Source organism: Salmo salar, unplaced genomic scaffold, assembly GCF_905237065.1.
Source record: "Salmo salar unplaced genomic scaffold, Ssal_v3.1, whole genome shotgun sequence".
Lineage (NCBI taxonomy): Eukaryota > Metazoa > Chordata > Actinopteri > Salmoniformes > Salmonidae > Salmo > Salmo salar.
Window position 1 is genome coordinate 1 of NW_025550860.1, and position 7,500 is coordinate 7,500.

General features: G+C 46.1%; 1 long non-coding RNA gene across 1 annotated transcript in view; it reads right to left on the minus strand.

Annotated features, from left to right (window-relative positions):
* Positions 1-159: 159 nt before the first annotated feature.
* LOC123740070 (uncharacterized) overlaps positions 160-7,500 on the minus strand; it is an 8,618-nt gene continuing 1,277 nt past the window's right edge. The window contains exons 2-3 of the long non-coding RNA XR_006768127.1: positions 2,325-2,434; positions 160-546 (exon numbers count right to left, since the gene is read on the minus strand). This is a non-coding gene — a long non-coding RNA (uncharacterized lncRNA). The remainder of the gene's footprint in view (positions 547-2,324; positions 2,435-7,500) is intronic.

A 7,500-nucleotide genomic window follows, 5' to 3' on the forward strand; every position in this document is an offset into this window, starting at 1 on the left:
CGGCTAGAAGGACCATTTAGTATCAATGGAAAGCAACAGTTAATCTTGTTAGCGGTGAGGCGTAAAATTACTTGAAAGGCTCTTTACTGAACTTTACCACACCAACCAACATTCACGGAATGCATGTGTGGTATTCCCCTGTGGACGAAATCACTTACCTTCGCCCTTTGCGTCACCTTTTCCCGCTCCTCCTGCTCCTCCCGCTCCTCCTCCTCCTCCTCCTCCTCCGGCTCCTCGCTCCCCCTTGGCCGTGTTGTTGTTGTTATTGTTGTGAGATGATGAAAACGTTGAGGGTCGTCTCTGCGTAAGGAAGACTCCAGGTGCCAGCGGTTGGGGCCCCACAGCCTGCTTCCCTCCTGCCCCAGAGGAGTATTCATGGTCGGTTTGACCTGGCTCGGAGTCCCGGCCCGCGTCAGGTTCTGGAGAACTGCTGTCCCTGCTCAGCTTCCTCACTGGCTCCTCATCTTCCTCCTCCTCCTCCCTCACGGCAGCAGGGGGCTTCTTTTTTGTGCTCTTCTGCTTTTTCTTGGTCTTCTGCTGCTCCTTCTGGGAAAAACAAATATTAACACAGAACCCCAGAGCCCTAACCCTGAGGTGAGACTAGAGGAACATAACCCTGAGGTGAGACTAGAGGAACATAACCCTGAGGAGAGACGACTAGAGGAACATAACCCTGAGGTGAGGCGACTAGAGGAACATAACCCTGAGGAGAGACTAGAGGAACATAACCCTGAGGTGAGGCGACTAGAGGAACATAACCCTGAGGAGAGACTAGAGGAACATAACCCTGAGGAGAGACTAGAGGAACATAACCCTGAGGAGAGACTAGAGGAACATAACCCTGAGGAGAGACTAGAGGAACATAACCCCTGAGGAGAGACTAGAGGAACATAACCCTGAGGAGAGGCGACTAGAGGAACATAACCCTGAGGTGAGACTAGAGGAACATAACCCCTGAGGTGAGGCGACTAGAGGAACATAACCCTGAGGAGAGACTAGGAGGAACATAACCCTGAGGAGAGACTAGAGGAACATAACCCTGAGGAGAGACGACTAGAGGAACATAACCCTGAGGTGAGGCGACTAGAGGAACATAACCCTGAGGAGAGACTAGAGGAACATAACCCTGAGGAGAGACTAGAGGAACATAACCCTGAGGAGAGGCGACTAGAGGAACATAACCCTGAGGAGAGACTAGAGGAACATAACCCTGAGGAGAGACTAGAGGAACATAACCCTGAGGTGAGACTAGAGGAACATAACCCTGAGGAGAGACTAGAGGAACATAACCCTGAGGAGAGACTAGAGGAACATAACCCTGAGGTGAGACGACTAGAGGAACATAACCCTGAGGAGAGACTAGAGGAACATAACCCTGAGGAGAGACTAGAGGAACATAACCCTGAGGAGAGACTAGAGGAACATAACCCTGAGGAGAGACTAGAGGAACATAACCCTGAGGTGAGACTAGAGGAACATAACCCTGAGGAGAGACTAGAGGAACATAACCCTGAGGTGAGACTAGAGGAACATAACCCTGAGGAGAGACTAGAGGAACATAACCCTGAGGAGAGACTAGAGGAACATAACCCTGAGGTGAGACTAGAGGAACATAACCCTGAGGAGAGGCGACTAGAGGAACATAACCCTGAGGTGAGACTAGAGGAACATAACCCTGAGGAGAGACTAGAGGAACATAACCCTGAGGAGAGACGACTAGAGGAACATAACCCTGAGGAGAGACGACTAGAGGAACATAACCCTGAGGTGAGACTAGAGGAACATAACCCTGAGGAGAGACTAGAGGAACATAACCCTGAGGAGAGACTAGAGGAACATAACCCTGAGGAGAGACTAGAGGAACATAACCCTGAGGAGAGACTAGAGGAACATAACCCTGAGGAGAGACTAGAGGAACATAACCCTGAGGTGAGGCGACTAGAGGAACATAACCCTGAGGAGAGACTAGAGGAACATAACCCTGAGGTGAGACTAGAGGAACATAACCCTGAGGAGAGACTAGAGGAACATAACCCTGAGGTGAGACGACTAGAGGAACAACACTCTTCCTAGCTAACCTGGTGAGTTTCCCCCCTCAACAACACTCTTCCCAGCTAACCTGGAAAGTTTCCCCCCCTCAACAACGCTCTTCCCAGCTAACCTGGTGAGTCCCCCCACTCAACAACGCTCTTCCCAGCTAACCTGGTGAGTCCCCCCACTCAACAACACTCTTCCCAGCTAACCTGGTGAGTTTCCCCATTCAACAACACTCTTCCCAGCTAACCTGGTGAGTTTCCCCCCCAACAACACTCTTCCCAACTAACCTGGTGTGAGAGTTTGGCTGCGGCAGCCGCTAGTCCGGTCTCGATGGAAGCCACTCGCGCTCCTTCTCTGGCCGGCCTCGCCTGACGAAGCACAGAGGGACCGACACGCGCTGCAACCACAGAGACATCATAACACTCACTTCACAGCTCAGACAATACATGCATCTATACAGAACAAAAACATAAAACAAGTTCAAAGACTTTACTGAGCTACAGTTCATATAAGGAATTCAGTCAATTGAAATAAATTAATTTGGCCCTAATCTATGGATTGGGAATACAAATATGCATCTGTTGGTCACAGATACTTTAAAAATTCTAAAGGCACTCGCAAATCTGAGCTACCTTTGTTGCAGGTGCATGGTAACAAATAAGAAACCACCACACTGCTCTGGATAGTATCACTACTCTGGATAGTATCACTGCTCTGGATAGTACCACTGCTCTGGATAGTACCACTGCTCTGGATAGTATCACTGCTCTGGATAGTATCACTGCTCTGGATAGTATCACTACTCTGGATAGTATCACTGCTCTGGATAGTATCACTACTCTGGATAGTATCACTGCTCTGGATTGTATCACTGCTCTGGATAGTATCACTGCTCTGGATAGTACCACTGCTCTGGATAGTATCACTGCTCTGGATAGTACCACTGCTCTGGATAGTACCACTGCTCTGGATAGTATCACTGCTCTGGATAGTATCACTGCTCTGGATAGTATCACTGCTCTGGATAGTATCACTGCTCTGGATAGTACCACTGCTCTGGATAGTATCACTGCTCTGGATAGTATCACTACTCTGGATATTATCACTGCTCTGGATAGTATCACTGCTCTGGATAGTATCACTGCTCTGGATAGTACCACTGCTCTGGATAGTATCACTGCTCTGGATAGTACCACTACTCTGGATAGTACCACTGCTCTGGATAGTATCACTGCTCTGGATAGTATCACTACTCTGGATAGTATCACTGCTCTGGATAGTATCACTGCTCTGGATAGTATCACTGCTCTGGATAGTATCACTGCTCTGGATAGTATCACTGCTCTGGATAGTACCACTGCTCTGGATAGTATCACTGCTCTGGTCACTGCTCTGGATAGTATCACTGCTCTGGATAGTATCACTGCTCTGGATAGTATCACTGCTCTGGATAGTATCACTGCTCTGGATAGTATCACTGCTCTGGATAGTACCACTGCTCTGGATAGTATCACTGCTCTGGATAGTATCACTACTCTGGATATTATCACTGCTCTGGATAGTATCACTGCTCTGGATAGTATCACTGCTCTGGATAGTACCACTGCTCTGGATAGTATCACTGCTCTGGATAGTACCACTACTCTGGATAGTACCACTGCTCTGGATAGTATCACTGCTCTGGATAGTATCACTACTCTGGATAGTATCACTGCTCTGGATAGTATCACTGCTCTGGATAGTACCACTGCTCTGGATAGTATCACTGCTCTGGATAGTATCACTACTCTGGATAGTATCACTGCTCTGGATAGTATCACTGCTCTGGATAGTATCACTGCTCTGGATAGTATCACTACTCTGGATAGTATCACTGCTCTGGTCACTGCTCTGGATAGTATCACTGCTCTTTAATAAGCTTCATGTATCGGCCTCAAGGCCTTCGTCAGAGCTTTTGTGAGTGTTTATAATTTCCGTTCAATGAATCTAATGGGGTTGGAGTCGAGAGAAAAAAAGCAAGTGTTACCAAATTTAACAATGTGCATTTCATACATTTTCAAATAATGTGTGTACATAAAACGTATTAAACAAGTCTGTAAAAACCACAAGGAGGACATCGACCTATCAAGTACGTTTTCATAAATCACTGGGTACAGTGCAGGAAAAAAACCTCAGAAAAGGCTGAAGTGGTGGCATTAATTCATGTTCACGTTTACAACATAACATACATAGGCATCTCATCATTAAGACTTTTAGGAAATGTCGTAACTTTCACTAAAGCCACAAAATCTAAAAGTAGACGTGTCATGTTTTAGGTCATTAAAATGTACTGCGACAGGATAATCCCCGACGTTTCCACTGATTATGCTTTTACGTTCACTAATTCTCTGTTTGAGAGGTTTTACAGACATAGCACAGCCCACATGGACATTTAATCATGTAAATAACATGGGTGGTGAAGCACGTAATAATGTCATTTATTTGGAACCGTTTTCCTGTATGTGGGCGGCAGAAACATTCACACTTCACCTCATATTGTTGCTCTGTGCTCATCCTCTGCATTAATAGCTACCATTCGGAAGAGGATGTAAAAGAGCCTGGCAGTTGGTGAGTTCTTAAATTCAGCTGGCAGAACTGAGTCCCATGAAAAAACAAGCCAGTCTTCCTTGCTGGTCTCATGATAAAACAAGCCAGTGTTCCTTGCTGGTCCCATTATAAAACAAGCCAGTGTTTGTTGCTGGTCCCATGATAAAACAAGCCGGTATTTCCTTGCTGGTCCCATGATAAAACAAGCCAGTGTTCCTTGCTGGTCCCATGATAAAACAAGCCAGTCTTCCTTGCTGGTCCCATGATAAAACAAGCCAGTGTTCCTTGCTGGTCCCATTATAAAACAAGCCAGTGTTTGTTGCTGGTCTCATGATAAAACAAGCCAGTGTTCCTTGCTGGTCTCATGATAAAACAAGCCAGTGTTCCTTGCTGGTCTCATGATAAAACAAGCCAGTGTTTGTTGCTGGTCCCATGATAAAACAAGCCGGTATTTCCTTGCTGGTCCCATGATAAAACAAGCCAGTGTTCCTTGCTGGTCCCATGATAAAACAAGCCAGTCTTCCTTGCTGGTCCCATGATAAAACAAGCCAGTGTTCCTTGCTGGTCCCATTATAAAACAAGCCAGTGTTTGTTGCTGGTCTCATGATAAAACAAGCCAGTGTTCCTTGCTGGTCTCATGATAAAACAAGCCAGTGTTCCTTGCTGGTCTCATGATAAAACAAGCCAGTGTTCCTTGCTGGTCCCATTATAAAACAAGCCAGTGTTTGTTGCTGGTCCCATGATAAAACAAGCCGGTATTTCCTTGCTGGTCCCATGATAAAACAAGCCAGTGTTCCTTGCTGGTCCCATGATAAAACAAGCCAGTGTTTGTTGCTGGTCCCATTTTAAAACAAGCCAGTGTTTGTTGCTGGTCCCATTATAAAACAAGCCGGTGTTTGTTGCTGGTCCCATGATAAAACAAGCCAGTGTTCCTTGCTGGTCCCATGATAAAACAAGCCAGTGTTTGTTGCTGGTCCCATTTTAAAACAAGCCAGTGTTTGTTGCTGGTCCCATTATAAAACAAGCCGGTGTTTGTTGCTGGTCCCATTTTAAAACAAGCCAGTGTTTGTTGCTGGTCCCATTTTAAAACAAGCCAGTGTTTGTTGCTGGTCCCATTTTAAAACAAGCCAGTGTTTGTTGCTGGTCCCATTATAAAACAAGCCGGTGTTTGTTGCTGGTCCCATTTTAAAACAAGCCAGTGTTTGTTGCTGGTCCCATTTTAAAACAAGCCAGTGTTTGTTGCTGGTCCCATTTTAAAACAAGCCAGTGTTTGTTGCTGGTCCCATTATAAAACAAGCCAGTGTTTGTTGCTGGTCCCATTATAAAACAAGCCAGTGTTTGTTGCTGGTCCCATGATAAAACAAGCCAGTCTTCCTTGCTGGTCTCATGATAAAACAAGCCAGTGTTCCTTGCTGGTCCCATTATAAAACAAGCCGGTGTTTGTTGCTGGTCCCATTTTAAAACAAGCCGGTGTTTGTTGCTGGTCCCATTATAAAACAAGCCAGTGTTTCCTTGACAGCATCTTTGCACGAGTTAAAGTCTATGTGGTGGTGAACATTCCAGAAAGTCCTTGAGCCCTAGTTAGTCATTTTTTTTGGTAGCAGTTGATCCGTTTCCCCTAATGCCAAATGAAGAGCTTCATCTACACATTGTGGAGAATAGCCTCTTCTTAGAAACCTATTGTGCATCTCCGTTTTTTTCTAGATAATCCTCTGTGGAGAATGGCAGTCTGAAAAACTGGCTTCTTGGAAGTCCTCTTTTTAATGGCTCAGGGTGGAAGCTGTCTCCCTGTAATAGAGTATTTCTGTCCATTTCTTTTCTATACAGAGTTGTAAACAGGGTTCCAATTGATTTCTCAATTCCACATATCGAAGTAATGAACACGTTTAGTGTCACGTTCAACAGTGAATTAGAGATTGGGGTCAATGTCATTGAGTAATGCCATAAAATCTAACAGATCTTCTCATGGTCCTCACCATATGTGAAACATGTCTTCAATATATCCATACCACTGAAGGAATTTATTCAAAAAATTTATTTTTGTTTTCATTGCTAACAAAATGTTCTTCAAAATGACCCACATAAAGGTTAGCAAAGGAGAAATGCTCACCGACAGGGATATAAACACATTTGTCTCACAAAATTTGCAAGACATTTCTGGGATCTTTTATTTCAGCTCGTGAAACATGGGACTGACACTTTGTATGGAGTGACAGGTGTAGTGTATCTGTGGGGCTGTATGGAGTGACAGGTGTAGTGTACCTGTGGGGCTGTATGGAGTGACAGGTGTAGTGTACCTGTGGGGCTGTATGGAGTGACAGGTGTAGTGTACCTGTGGGGCTGTATGGAGTGACAGGTGTAGTGTACCTGTGGGGCTGTATGGAGTGACAGGTGTAGTGTACCTGTGGGGCTGTATGGAGTGACAGGTGTAGTGTACCTGTGGGGCTGTATGGAGTGACAGGTGTAGTGTACCTGTGGGGCTGTATGGAGTGACAGGTGTAGTGTACCTGTGGGGCTGTATGGAGTGACAGGTGTAGTGTACCTGTGGGGCTGTATGGAGTGACAGGTGTAGTGTACCTGTGGGGCTGTATGGAGTGACAGGTGTAGTGTACCTGTGGGGCTGTATGGAGTGACAGGTGTAGTGTACCTGTGGGGCTGTATGGAGTGACAGGTGTAGTGTACCTGTGGGGCTGTATGGAGTGTCAGGTGTAGTGTACCTGTGGGGCTGTATGGAGTGTCAGGTGTAGTGTACCTGTGGGGCTGTACGGAGTGACAGGTGTAGTGTACCTGTGGGGCTGTATGGAGTGACAGGTGTAGTGTACCTGTGGGGCTGTATGGAGTGTCAGGTGTAGTGTACCTGTGGGGCTGTACGGAGTG